General features: G+C 42.1%; 1 long non-coding RNA gene across 1 annotated transcript; it reads left to right on the top strand.

Annotated features, from left to right (window-relative positions):
* The first annotated feature begins 2,544 nt into the window (after window positions 1–2,544).
* LOC143984440 (uncharacterized) lies at window positions 2,545–14,712 on the top strand. The gene is made up of 3 exons (XR_013274862.1): window positions 2,545–2,674; window positions 13,826–13,960; window positions 14,042–14,712. It is a non-coding gene; the product is annotated as an uncharacterized LOC143984440 (long non-coding RNA).
* The last annotated feature ends 312 nt before the right edge of the window (window positions 14,713–15,024 follow it).

Genomic DNA, 15,024 nt, shown 5'->3' with positions numbered 1-15,024 from the left:
CCCTGATGGGGCCCCCTTGTGGCTCGGGGCCCTCGGGCAGTGCCCGAGTGGCCCAATGATCAGTCCGCCCCTGGTCAAGTGAAATAAAGTGCATACATGGAGTCCACACTAGGTGCATTCAGGTGTCCCATACCATTACTGGGAGTGAGGCAGCAGCGATACACTGGACAGGTTGAGAGGGCATTGGCACTGAGTGCCTCTACTAAATGCATAAGTGACCATGGTGGTGTATATGACATCTAGAGAGTTTACTAGAGTTTGTTCATATTTATCATCTACCAGGTTGTGAGTGTGGCTCCAGTAAATGTACCCCATGTGCATGGTAGTGACCCTGTACAAAGTGCCTAGCTTAGCCCAGAAAAACCCACCCAGGCGTAAACCTCTCATGTGACACTTGTTTGGCACTCAATGAGGAGGGAAGCATGGAGAGAGTGTCACTCGCTTGCCCTCCTACAAGCCAGTCTAGTAGGGGTGGTTAGGGTAATGCTGGAAAGCTTAGAGAGTTGTTGGTAATTGGAGATTCTATAAACAGAAAGACTGTATAATAGGGAAACATGAGGGGAGGGCTTGGCAGGTAAAAAGGGGTTTTACATGTTACAGACAGCAAATTCTAATTATAGAACTACTTTTACTACAAAAAAAGATATGTAAAATACAAGTGCAAACTGCAGCACTGGATTGTGTTTATTCACCAATGCCAGATGTCTGCCAAGCAAAATAGGAGAGTTGGAAGATTTGCTACATGCAGAGGACTATTATTCAATTAGTATTGCTGAGTCTTAGCTTCATTCTTAACAAGATTGGGCTATTAAAAGAGAAGTATAGGGAAAAGCCCCTATGATATTATATATATATATATATATATATATATATATATATATATATATATATATATATATATATATATATATATATATACACTTTATCACCGACATTGTTGCAGAACACATAGGAAACTAAGCTGTAGAACACTTGCAGGATACCTGGATCTTTCAGCCTACTTGGTGATATCCACAAGACCGGATTCTCTTGGTTACTTCGGCCTCTCCAGGCTCTTGTTAAGAAAACCCTGTACCCTGTTCTTCTAAAGAGTCCTCCCCTGGAATGCTCAAAGTACAATGGGTCTCTCCCGAACCGGAGAGGGCACCCATCCACCTCAGAATCCTCCTCTAGTTTCCATGCCTCGGGCTAGCCAGCCCCAAGGCATTAAAGTCGGGTGGAACTGCAGCCCAGGCCATAGCCTTCCTGGGGCCTGTTTAGGAGGACCAGGACCATGTAATCAGCACTTCATACTGGACCGGAACCCTGAACCACATGACGTCCATATCTTAAATACCCTCTCCCAGAGGGCACAGCGAGACCACTCCTACTGACCTGGCTCCGAAAGAGAGTAACTTAAGCACCTGGCCAGACCATAGTTCCATGCCTGCCACCAGAGACAGTGCCACCCTGTGGCCAGACTGAACATCTTGCAGTCTAGTCAGACTGACACAGAAGTCAAATTTAGACAAATAGACCCAACCCAAACTGTAGTTTGGGTAAAGTTTTAACTTTGAAAAACATAGTGTGTGCTCATCAAAAGCCCGGCGCTACATATATATATATATATATATATATATATATATATATATATATATATATATATATATATATATATATATATACATACATACATATATAGATATATATCTATCAAAAGGGTTTTTTCCTATACCCTACTATATATAATATATATATATATAGATAGATAGATAGATAGATAGATAGATAGATAGATAGATAGATAGATAGATAGATAGATGTGTGTGTATATATACAGGGCTTTAAAATGTCAGAATATTTAAACACCCCTGGATAATGATGGGTTTTATGATAATTGTGGCACACAATGATAAATGAACTTCTTCACCAATGAACTGTATCTGTTTAGCTACTTGTTCCCAAATAGCCTCCCAAAGGAGTACAAAGGAGTACAGTGGGATCTAACAGGGACCAAGGTTATACACAGAATCAATATACAATACTCCAAGGAACATGTGTTATACAAAAATGCAATTAACGTACTCTGCAGTATATGGTTATTATGTATTCTCCGAGAGTCACTTCTTTAATTGACATATCTAGGCTGATAGAAAAATTTGGCCTCAATGCCAAGGTACACATGTGGTTACTTAAAAGCAAAGGGCAGTATCCATAGTGCTGTAACCTTAAGCAGGGCTAGGGTGGTAAGGAAAGGCTCACTAAGAGCAGAGAAGAGTTGATAGGAGTAAATGGGGAGTTTTTTTTGAGCTAGCATAATCGGTGTGTGTTATATTACATACAAACCAAATTTCACTTTTTTTTAAACTGGATGCAAAAACATACATTTTGTTTCTGGTAGCTATAGGCAGTGCTTCTATTCCTCAAGTGTGCTTAGGTGAGGAATACACAGCAAGCTTTAGAACAACGTAAGAATGTTTGAAGCTTTCACATGATCCACTGAAGACAAATATTTACATATCATTCCAAACATTTGGTGTCAGTTTGCTATAGTTAGCAGGCTACGCCTTTCCTATATTTTCCTACACTTTTTTGCCCCTTCCCACAGCCAGCTATGATTGAACAGACCTAGGTGAAACCACAGGGCAGGGGAGCTGCCTGCATGCAAGCATGAGCAAATTGCTTTCATCTCCAGGTAAGCAACATATTAAAAAATGTACCCACACTGCCTTTGGGGAAACTAAAAGGTTACATTTTTCTGACCTAAAAAATGTAGCATAACTTCAACTGGTTGGAAAATGTTTGCGCATGGTCAACACAGTCCACACCCACTTTAATAGATCTTACATTGTTACAAATGCCCTTCAGGCCTTACAAAAATATTACAGTCCTTCCTATCACAAGCCGATGTTTGAAACCCAGACATAGTGGAAAGTCAAGCTGCAGACACTTGACATTCAATCAATCAGCAATCAATGAGCAATCACTAACTACATTAAAGGGGGTTTTCATACATGTCCAAGTATGCAGGGCTGTCCTCACCCAGGCTAGTTCCTCACTAGCCTTCGGGTTCCCGACACCGGCACCCTAACTATAGGGCATCAGGCTATGTTGCTTTCGAAACCGCAGCCAGCTGCCCACTGCACATGCACGAGCCTCGCTGCGTGTTGTGAATGGTCCTGCAGTCTTCTGGGACCTGTGGTGGCTTAGATTGCCTAGGTGATCTGAATGGAAGTGGAAGCAGGTACTTGTCAAAACTAGGTACTCACCCCCCATAAAAATTATACAGTGGTGTGAAAAAGTGTTTGCCCCCTTCCTCATTTCCTGTTCCTTTGCATGTTTGTCACACTTAAGTGTTTCGAAACATCAAACCAATTTAAACAATAGTCAAGGACAACACAAGTAAACACAAAATGCAATTTGTAAATGAAGGTGTTTATTATTGAAGGTGAAAAAAAATCCAAACCATCATGGCCCTGTGTGAAAAAGTGATTGCCCCCCTTGTTAAAACATACTATAACTGTGGTTGTCCACACCTGAGTTCAATTTCTCTAGCCACACCCAGGCCTGATTATTGCCACACCTGTTCACAATCAAGGCATCACTTAAATAGGAGCTGCTTGACACAGTAAGGTCCACCAGAAGATCCTTAAAAGCTACACATCATGCCGAGACCCAAAGAAATTCAGGAACAATTGAGAAAGAAAGTAATTGAGATCTATCAGTCTGGAAAGGGTTATAAAGCCATTTCCAAAGCTTTGGGAATCCAGCGAACCACAGTGAGAGCCATTATCCACAAATGGCGAAGACATGGAACAGTGGTGAACCTTCCCAGGAGTGGCCGGCCGCCCAAAATTACCCCAAGAGCGCAGCGACGACTCATCCAAGAGGTCACAAAAGATCCCACAACAACGTCCAAGGAACTGCAGGCCTCACTTGCCTCAGTTAAGGTCAGCGTTCATGCCTCCACCATCAGGAAAAGACTGGGCAAAAATGGCCTGCATGGCAGAGTTCCAAGGAGAAAACCACTGCTGAGCAAAAAGAACATCAAAGCTCGTCTCAATTTCTCCACAACACATCTTGATGATCCCCAAGACTTTGGGACAACATTCTGTGGACCGATGAGACAAAAGTGGAACTCTTTGGAAGGTGTGTGTCCAAGTATATCTGGCGTAGAAGGAACACTGCATTTCATAAAAAGAACATTATACCAACAGTAAAATATGGTGGTGGTAGTGTGATGGTCTGGGGCTGTTTTGCTGCTTCAGGACCTGGAAGACTTGCCGTGATAAAAGGAACTATGAATTCTGCTGTCTACCAAGAGATCCTGAAGGAGAATGTCCGACCATCTGTTCGTGTACTCAAGCTGAAACGAACTTAGGTTCTGCAGCAGGACAATGATCCTAAACACACCAGCAAGTCCACCACCGAATGGCTGAAGAAAAACAAAATGAAGACTTTGGAGTGGCCTAGCCAAAGTCCTGACCTGAATCCTATTGAGATGTTGTGGTATGACCTTAAAAAGGCCGTTCATGCTCGAAAACCCTCTAATGTAACTGAATTAGGACAATTCTGCAAAGATGAGTGGGCCAAAATTCCTCCAGGACGCTGTAAAAGCCTCATTGCACGTTATCGCAAACGCTTGGTTGCAGTTGTTGCTGCTAAGGGTGGCCCAACCAGTTATTAGGTTTAGGGGGCAATCACTTTTTCACACAGGGCCATGATGGTTTGGATTTTTTTTCACCTTTAATAATAAACACCTTCATTTACAAATTGCATTTTGTGTTTACTTGTGTTGTCCTTGACTATTGTTTAAATTGGTTTGATGTTCCGAAACACTTAAGTGTGACAAACATGCAAAGGAACAGGAAATGAGGAAGGGGGCAAACACTTTTTCACACCACTGTATACCAAATATGGGAAAGGGGGGGGGAGCAGAGGTCTTAAAGCAGAACACCCCCTGTTGGGCAACAACAACCTCTGTTCACACTGGTGAAACTTGTCATGTGATTTGATTTGACAGTTCCAAATCGCATGACATGTTGCACCCTATTGTTCACAATGTAACTGTTCAAATCAGTGCAACTCTGATTTGTGGTGCCGCACCGATCTGAAAAAAAAGGTTCCTGCAATATTTTTTGACAATTTCAGGTGCAACTTGCATAGACAGCTGTGTATGAAGTCTGACAGATGTCAGGCAAGTCCCACCTAAAAATCGCACTGACCTGCGACTTTGAAATCGTGCTACTTCAAGTGAAGGAGCATGATTTCAAAGTCGTATTCAGTCTGAATGGGGGGGCTAAAGAAGACAATGGGGTTGATTTACTAAAATTGGAGAGTTCCAAATCTGGTGCAGCTGTGCATAGAAACCAATCAGCTTCTAGGTTTTTTGTCAAAGCTTAATTGAACAAACTGAAGTTAGAAGTGGATTTTCTACGGTATCTTGCACAGCTGCAGAAGACTTTGCACCAGACTTTGCACTCTCCAGTTTTAAAGCGGGAGTCCACCGGGACTCCGCGTTTTTTTTTTTTTTTTTTAAAAGCCAGCAGCTACAAATACTGCAGCTGCTGACTTTTAAATAAGTGACACTTACCTGTCCAGCGCGCCCGCGATGTCGGCACCCGAAGCCGATCGCTCGCTCGTGCCGCCGCCATCTTGGGTATGGGAATCAGGAAATGGAGCCTTTCGGCTTCATTTCCCGGTTCCCTACTGCGCATGCGCGAGCCGCGCGGCGCAATCCGGACGGTCCCCGCTGCCTCTGGGAGCTGTGTGTTTCCCAGCAGGCAGCGGGGCACTTGCTGAGGGGGCGGGCGCTTGCGGAAAGGGGCGTAACATATGCCCCTTTCCGCAGAGAGCTAGCCCGGAAGTGGGTGCAGTTACCTGGATTATCCAGGTAACTGCACCCCCCTCCCCCCTGAAAGGTGCCGATTGTGGCACCGGAGGGGGGGGGATTCCGATGAGCGGAGGTCCATTTTAGGGTGGACCTCCGCTTTAATAAATCAACCCCAATGTTTGCTTCTCTGAGTCCAAGCAGTGTTTAAGGGTTCCTTCTGAGGTATGTCAAAGAACCAACCAAATGCTTCAAAATAGAGTACTGAGCAGCTTTGCATAGTAACCAATCAGCTTCTATCTGCAGCTTGTTCAGTTAAAAGCTTTGAAAAGAAAAGTTTGTAGCTGAGTGGTTGCCATGCACAGCTGCTCAAAGATCTAGTCTTAGTAAATTCCCCTAATAGTCTATTGTGACATACCTTTTTTGACATTTTCCAGCTTCAGCTTCCTTTGCGGCTCTTGGTATCCCATCTCCTGGACATCTGAGAGCTGCAAACAAATTGGGTGCTGAAAAACCTCTCTCTGTTAGGCCCTGTGATGACAGGTCTGAAAGGGAAGCAGGGAGCTATATATTTCCCACAATGTGTAACTGACAGTGGGTTCTGTTTTGTTCAATGTCTTAAAGCGGTTGTATACCTGCTGAATTTTTTATTTTTTTTCCTCACCTGCAAAGCAAAAGGCATAATGAGCTAGTATGCACCGCATACTAGCTCATTATGAAATACTTACCTTAGAACGAGGCTCCGACATCTGTCCCGATCCACGCCGAGGGAGCTGACATGTTCCCTCGGCGTTTCTTCCAGGTATCGCGGCTCCGACGCTGTGAGTGGCCAGAGCCATGATATCGTGCGGGAGATTTCCCTCCAGCAGGGTCCGGCATCTGCCGGGCTTCCAGCCGGGAATCCCCTGTGCGCATGCGCCGCTGCAGTCAGGTTTAGGAGATATTTTTTTTACCTACAGGTAAGCCTTATTATAGGCCTTTCTGTAGGTAAAAGTCCCCAATTTGGCTATACAACCACTTTAATTGGTGGAATATCTCCACTTAGGGTCATCAGCCCTACAAATATTAGCACATGGCCAGGGGGCCCAGAGATTTTAATCCTTACCCATTCTATCCAAAACTAAACCCCTGGTAAGGGGGCAACACCGAAACATATTACTGTTTAACCACTTCACGACGATGTACGTCGACAGAATGGCACGGGCAGGCATATTGGCGTACAGGTACGTCCAATATTCAATGCCGCCCTGCCATCGGGAGCGCGCCGGCGGCGGACGGGCTCCCGCGCTGGTCGGGACCCTCGTGAGTCCGGTCGCGGGACCCGCGGACTCGATCGCCGCGGGCATCCCCGCGATCGTCTCACGGAGCGGCCGAATGGAGGAAATGCTGTGTAAACAACATTTCACCATTCTGCCTAGCAACATGTGATTGGAGCAGAGATCAGTGTTTACTAAAAGAAAGCCCAACCCCCCCACAGTTAGTAACACACCCCTAGGAACACTTAACCCCTACACTGCCACCCACTGGTTAACCCTTTCACTGCCAGTGTCATTTACACAGGAATCACTGCATTTATATAGCAGTGATTACTGTATAAATGACAATGGTCCCAAAAATGTGTCAAAAATGTCCGATGGGTCCCCCACAATGTCGCAGTCACAATAAAAATCGCTGATCGCCGCCATTACTAGTAAAAAAAAAAATAATAAAAAATTATTAATAAAAATGCTATAAAACTATCCCTATTTTGTAAACGCTATAACTTTTGCACAAACCAATCAATAATCGCTTATTGCGATTTTTTTTACCAAAAATATGTAGAAGAATACGTATCGGCCTAAACTGAGGGAAAAAAATGTTTTTTTTATATATTTTTGGGGGATATTTATTATAACAAAAAGTTAAAAATAATGCGTTTTTTTAAAAATTGTCGCTCTATTTTTGTTTATAGCGCAAAAAATAAAAACCGCAGGGGTGATAAAATACCACCAAAAGAAAGCTCTATTTGTGGGAAAAAAAGGACGTCAATTTTGTTTGGGAGCCACGTCGCACGACCGCGCAATTGTCAGTTAAAGCGACGCAGTGCCGAATCGCAAAAAGTGGTCTGGTCTTTGACCAGCAAAATGGTCCGGTCTGCAAGTGGTTAATCTTTGATCACAGCCCTGTCTAATCAGCTGCAAACCTAACATTTGGTGAATGCAGGGACATTTCATAGGAGACATTTGATAGGAGACTTGTGAGAGCTCATTTATCATACACATCTGTCTCTGCTGACTCTTGGCTTTGAATACTGCAAGCACACCAAGAAGTAGCTTTTATAGGCTTTTCTTTTTAGGTTTTTTGCAAAATTATCACATAACATTAATTGTTATAACAGCAGTGGAGTCCGAATGAAAAAAATTTCATAAGTGAATAGGACATTATCGCAAACACAGCCCTGGCTGCATAATGCACATATTTATGCTCCAGATTTGTATTTTGTTTGAAATAAGCTCCTTGAAAAGTATTCATACCCCTTGCAATTTTCCACATTTTGTCATGTTACAACCAAAATAAATATATTTTATTGGGATATTATATGATAGACCAACACAAAGCGGCATATAAAAGTGGAAGGAAAGTGATAAATGATTTGGAATTTTCTTTTACAAATAAATATGTGAAAAGCATGGCGTGCACTTGTATTCACCCCCCCCCCCCCCCCCGAATCAATACTTTGTAGAACCACCTTTCTCTGCAAATTACAGCTGCAAGTAATTTTGGGGATGTCTCTACCGGCTTTGTACATCTAGAGAGTGACATTTTTGCCAATTCTTCTTTGCAAAATAGCTCAAGCTCTGTCAGATTGGATGGAAAGCGTCTGTGAACAGCAATTTTCAGCTCTTACCACAGATGCTCAATTGGAGTTAGGGATTGGACTTTAACTGGGCCATTCTTACACATGAATATGCTTTGATCTAAACCATTCCATTATAGCTTTGGCTGTATGTTTAGGGTCATTGTCCTGCTGAAAGGTGAACCCCTGCCTCAAGTCTTCTGCAGCCTCTAACAAGTTTTCTTCTAAGATTTCTCTGTATTTTGGCATCATCCATCTTCCCATCAACTCTGATCAGCCTCTTTGTCTCTGCTGAAGAAAAGCATCCCCACAACATGATGCTACCATCACCATGTTTCACGGTGGGGATGGTGTGTTCAGGGTAATGTGCAGTGCTAGTTTTCTGCCACACATAGCATTTTGTTTTCAGGCCAAAAAGTTAAATTTAGGTCTCATGTGACCAGAGCACCTTCTTCCACATGTTGCTGTGTCCCCCACATGGCTTCTCGCAAACTGCAAACGGGACTTCTTATGGTTTTCTTTCAGCAATGGTTTTCTTGCTACTCTTCCATAAAGGCCAGATTTGTGGAGTACACAACTAATAGTTGTCCTGTGGACAGATTCTCCCATCTGAGCTGTGGATCTCTGCAGCTCTTTCAGAGTTACCATGGGCATCTTGGCTGCTTCTTTGATTAATGCTCTCCTTGCCTGGTCTGTCAATTTTGGTGGGCGGCCATGTCTTGGTAGGTTTACAGATGGGCCATACTCTTTCCATTTTCAGATAATGGATTGGACAGTGCTCCATGAGATGTTCAAAGCTTGGGATATTTTTTTTATAACCTAACCCTGCTTTAAACTTCTCTACAGCTTTATCCCTGGCCTGTCTGGTGGGTTTCTGAATCCTTGGCCTTCATGATGCTGTTTGTTCACTAAGATTCTCTAACAAACCTCTGAGGGCTTCACAGAACAGCTGTATTTATACTGAGATTAAATTAGATACAGGTAGACTCTAGTTACTAATTAGGTAACTCATGGAGGCAATTGGTTCCACTCGATTTTAGTTAGGGGTATCAGAGTAAAGGGGGTTGAATACTTATTTACATCACACTTTTCACATATTTATAAAAAAAAAAAAATGAAAACCATTTATCATTATTCTTCCACTTCACAATTATGTGCCACTTTGTGTTGGTCTATCACATAAAATCCCAATAAATAAATTTAAGTTTTTGGTTGTAACATGACAACATGTGGAAAATGTCAAGTGGTATGAATACTTTTTCAAGGCACTGTATATATAAAGCACTGCATAAATTGACTGCGCTATATAGGTACCTGCAATAAATAAATACTGCATATAAATAAGTATACAAAGCTACAAAATAAGGCATTGCAATGTACTCGTAAATAATTTTGTACAGTTTAATGTCATTAACATTTTGTTTATTATTATCAAAATTCAAGTTATAATAATGTTCCTTTTTTTACTTTTCAAACTCTGGGCTTGATATCTCTGCAGAGCATGATGCCAGATCAAGACTCAATACTATTTTGTAGTTTAGCAGTAGAAAATTTGCTAGGTAACTCAAACTTGTTAAAGGTGGAAAGTGCTCAGGCACCACCTAGTGGGAATAAGGGAACTGCAGGGTCAAGTACATGCCTTTGAAATAAATTACGTAAGTTTCCCTATCTCCAACTGTGGACATTAATGAATTCTACTTGGAAAATCTATTTACTTCATTTTCAAAGACAGCGTTCATTTGAAGCATGCCACATTTACACCACATTATCTAGATTATTGCATCTAAAGCAGAAAATGAGCACAAAAGCAATTGAACAAGATACATGAATGCAGCCATTACATTGTTACATCGGAAGACTTTACTGCATATATTATTCTAGCTACTGATTTCAGTAGGCACTGTAGCAAGTGGAGCAAATGAAAATGGTATTATTATAATATGTCATATCCTCATAACAATTTTTGTCAATTTTACCCATAATGGAAAATACATATTTGTGTGTTTATCATATAGTACATTATTTTTTTTTTTATTATACAGGTTTTATATAGTGCCAACAGTTTGCACAGTGCTTAACAAAATAAAGGCAGACATTACAGTTACATTACAACTTGGTACAAGAGGAATAAGAGGGCCCTGCTTATTAGAGCTTACAATCTAAAAAGGAAAGGTCAATTGATACAAAAGGTGGGATGAGCTGATGGAGGAAGTAAAACAGTGTTAGTTAGAAACAGGATAAGCTTCTTTAAAGCGAAGAGTTTTCAGGGATCCTCTAAAGATGGATAGAGTAGGGGACAGTCTGACAGATTGGGGTAGGGAGTTCCAAAGGATGGGAAAAGCTCTGGAGAAATCTTCAAGGCGAGCATGGGAGGAGATGACAAGGGAACTAGAGAACAGAAGTCTTGGGAGTACCGAAGAGAGCAGCTTGTTTGGTATTTTGGGACAAGGTTAGTGATGTAGCTGGGGGCAGAGTTGAGGACAGCTTTGTAAATTATAGTTAGTACTTTGAATTTTATTCATTGGGTGAGTGGAAGCCAGTGGAGGGATTGGCAGAGAGGGGTGGAGGACACTGAATGGTTGGTAAGGTGGATGAGTCTTGCAGCAGCATTCATTATGGACTGAAGGGGAGATAGTCTATGTAAAGGTAATTCAATGAGGAGGAAGTTGTAGCAGTCGAGGCGAGAGATAACCAGGGAGTGAATAAAAAGCTTGGTGGTGTGATTAGTTAAAAAGGAGCATATTCTGGATATGTTGCAGAGGCTAAGGTGGCATGATTTGGATAGGGATTGTATGTGGGCCTGAAAGGACAGTTCAAAGGTTACCCCTAGCACCCTGGCATGTGGAGACAGACTGATAGATGTGCCATTGATCTTGACAGAGAAGTCAGGGGAAGGGGCATGTGGGGGAGGAAATATTAAGAGCTTAGTTTGAGGAAGTGGTTTGACATCCAGGCTGGTATGTCTGTTAGTAAATCAGTGATGGCTCAGGAGATTGATGGGGTGATTGAGGGGGTGATTGGGTGAGCTGAGGGGCAGAGAGATAGATTTGGATGTCATCAGCATATAAATGGTATTATAAGTCATGGGAGGCTATCAGCTGACCCAGGGAAGACGTGTAGATCGAGAATAGTAGAGGTCCAAGGACAGAACCTTGGAGGACCCCAATGGTAAGAGGAGTCAGGAGGAGGAAGTGGAGTTGTAAGTGACACTGAAGGTGCGATTATTATAGTTAAGATTCGGACCAACGGAGCCATGGAGACCAAGCAAATTGAGTTTTTGAGGAGGAGGGAGTGGTGAACTGTATCAAAGGCAGTGGAAAGGTCCAAGTGTAAAAAATAATGAATAATGAGCATTGGTTTTGGCTGTTAGTAAGTCGTTTATGAGTTTTAGAAGAGCAGTTTCTATGGAGTGCTGTGGGTGAATCCAGACTGAAGGGGATCAAGAGGGTTATTCTCAATGAGGTGGTTGCTCAGTCAGTTGTAGACTAAATGTTCAAGGAGTTTTGAGGCAAAAGGGACTAAAGAGATGGGTTTTAGGTTGTTAAGATTGGTGGGGTCTAATGAGGCCTTTTTTGGTATGGGAGTGACTAGCGCATGTTTTAGAGGGTTGGGGAAGATGACAGTAGAGAGCGAGAGGTTTAAGATATGATTTAAAGAGTGTAGGATAGAGTCAGATGGTGACCGTAGTATTTGAGAAGGAACAGGGTCCAGGGGGCAGGAGGTTAGGTGGGCATTAGAAAAAAGTTTATTGATTCCTCTATAGTAGCTGGGTTAAAAGAGGGAAGTATTGATTGTGCAGGAGGACAAGGAGTGTAAAATGAGGGGGATATCTGTAGAGGGGAGATCTCAAGACAAATTGTCTCAATCTTATTTTTGAAGTGATTAGCAATCTCCTGGGCAGTGAGTAAGTTAGCAGGTGGAGGTAATGGAGGATGAAGTAGAGTAGTAAAGGAAGAAAAGAGTTGACGGGGTCTGCATGAGAGAGTGTTAATAAGAGTGATAAAGTAGGCCTGTTTGGAAGTGGAGGCAGGAATGGTAATTTTGGCTTTATAATGGCTGTGGCTATGTTTTTTTGAGGCTTCTGGTATTGTCTGTCTGCCAGTGTTGTAGCAGTCGGGGCCTGATTATGTGTGTGGTGAGGGGGGCGAAGTTATCAAAGCTGAATGACAGTTAGCTGTTGTAGACAGCAGTGGCCCAATTGGGGCAGGACAAGGATGAGATTTTGTCGTAAAGACAATCTATAGCAGAAAAAAGAAGAGAAGGGTTAAGATAGCGAAGGTTTCTACAGGTAATAGTTTGGTAGTTGGAAGTCAAGGAGGAGGCAGGCAAGGATTAAGTGAAACTAATAAAGTGGTGATCAGAGAGAGGAAAAGGAATATTGGAGAGGTTGTGCGGAATGTATAGGTAGGAGAATATGAGGTCAAGGCAATTGCCAACAGAGTGAGTAGAAGCGTGTGTCCATTGTTTTAGGTCAAAAGAGGAGGTTAGGCTCAGCAGCTTAGAAGTAACAGGAGTGTTAAGATTAACAGGGATGTTGAAGTCACCAAGAATTATTGTTGGAATTTCAGAAGAGAGAAAGTAGAGTAGCCAAGCAGAGAATTTCACCATAGTTCAACTAAAGGAAATCTTCTCAGTCCTTAGACAGTATTTTTTCTGCCCATTATTAGTACTCATTTGAATTTGTGATTGCTACTATGATTTATAGAGGAACATAAGGGATGTCAGCTACTTTAAATATACCACTGGAAAAAAAGTGTCCCTGAGAATATTTTTTAAATGTTGGCAACTATGCACTTGGGCACTGCCCAAAGGCCACTGGGTCAGTAGGGAGCCCCATGATATTAAAGCGGTAGTACATTTTCGCTAATATTACTACTTTTTATAGACCCTGAGGTAGGTTATGCCATAATATACTAGTATACACAGCATATTAGCACATTAGGGTACACTTACCTGTCAGACCGAGCCCTCCAGTGCTGCACTGTGATCAATCCGGTGGGTCTCGGTTGCTTTCATGTTCACCCGGTCTTCATCTGGGTTCTGTGCCTTCGTTCACTTGCCTTGTCACTTCCATGCATGCTCATGCACATCCTCTCTCTCTCTCTCTCTCTGTTTAATATTCCTATTTCTGGCCTAAAATATCTGTGTGCTAAGTATACCTTTTTGTTTCATTCTCATAGGGGAGAAAAGACTCGGGACGTCAGAGGACACCAGGGATCCCCCACCTCTGAAAGAAGGGGAGGAGAGGACACAACAACCTCAGGATGTGGAGGAAAGAGAGGTGGAAGAAGTGATTGAATTTGTCAGCACAACAAGTCAGTGTCTGACACCGCAGATTCAGGTAATAGATGGATGCTTGCATATTTATAATACATGGTGTTTTTATTTTATTTTAGGTGATGTGCATGTTGTAGACGAACAATCTCCTCATTTCACCACTGAAAGCGCACAAATAATAATCCAGGACATAATGGTGTGTGTCAGGATTTAGACATCATAAAGGAAAAAAACAAGGAGATTGAACAAAGAATGAAGAACATGATTGATGTATTAAGGAGGATCTAAATCCAAAAACTACTACAGCTTTTTTTAACTAAACTTTTAATACAGTTTAAAATCCAACTTTTTTAAGATGCACACAGTGTGGCAACATGTGCTATCTGCCATCAGGGGATTTCAATGGATGCGTTTTGTGGGTGCAACTCTCGTAGGTGAGAGGAAGTGGTTGCACCCCCAAAACACGTCCATTGATTCCCCATGATGGGAGATAGCACATGTTGACATTGGGTATGGGATCAGGAGGGAAATCCCCAGTTTGACTCCCATTCTGTGTGCATCTTCTAAATTTGGCTTTTATAGGGCTGACATTACCCCATCTGATGAAGGCAAGTTCAAGACATTTTTGACACAATAATGTCTGATATTGCCTTCATTTTTTCAATGTTGAACTTTGTAAGTTCCAGAGTTGTGTTGTTATGTTCGCAAATAAGCCTGTTTATGTACTTTCAAGGTAAAAAAAACAAGATGTGATTTTTTTACCTCAAAATGTTTTAGAACGCACATGTGCATGGAGTAAAAAGGCTTTCTACTCAACAATGTGTGGCTTCTTCTTTCAATGCTCAGTACCACTTTTTGTATTAAGTTGATGTTTACAGTGACAATGGGTGTTATTTAAATAATGGAGAAACCACTTGGCACTACAAGTGCACTAGGAGAACCTCGGAGACAGCTAAAAGAAACACAAGCAGTAAATCAAAATCAAGATTTTATCATATCAATTTTATTTTTTTTGAAAATATTCAAAAATTTGCTGGCATAGCAATGGCCCCCCTACCCGTAAAATAATCAACATATTTTTAACGCACTTCACGGGCACTTT

The sequence above is a fragment of the Lithobates pipiens genome, unplaced genomic scaffold (assembly GCF_037356315.1).
Source record: "Lithobates pipiens isolate NorthernLeopardFrog02 unplaced genomic scaffold, aLitPip1_a1.2 Scaffold_16, whole genome shotgun sequence".
Lineage (NCBI taxonomy): Eukaryota > Metazoa > Chordata > Amphibia > Anura > Ranidae > Lithobates > Lithobates pipiens.
Note: the sequence above shows the minus strand (reverse complement) of the source record. Positions and strands in the feature narration are given on the sequence as shown.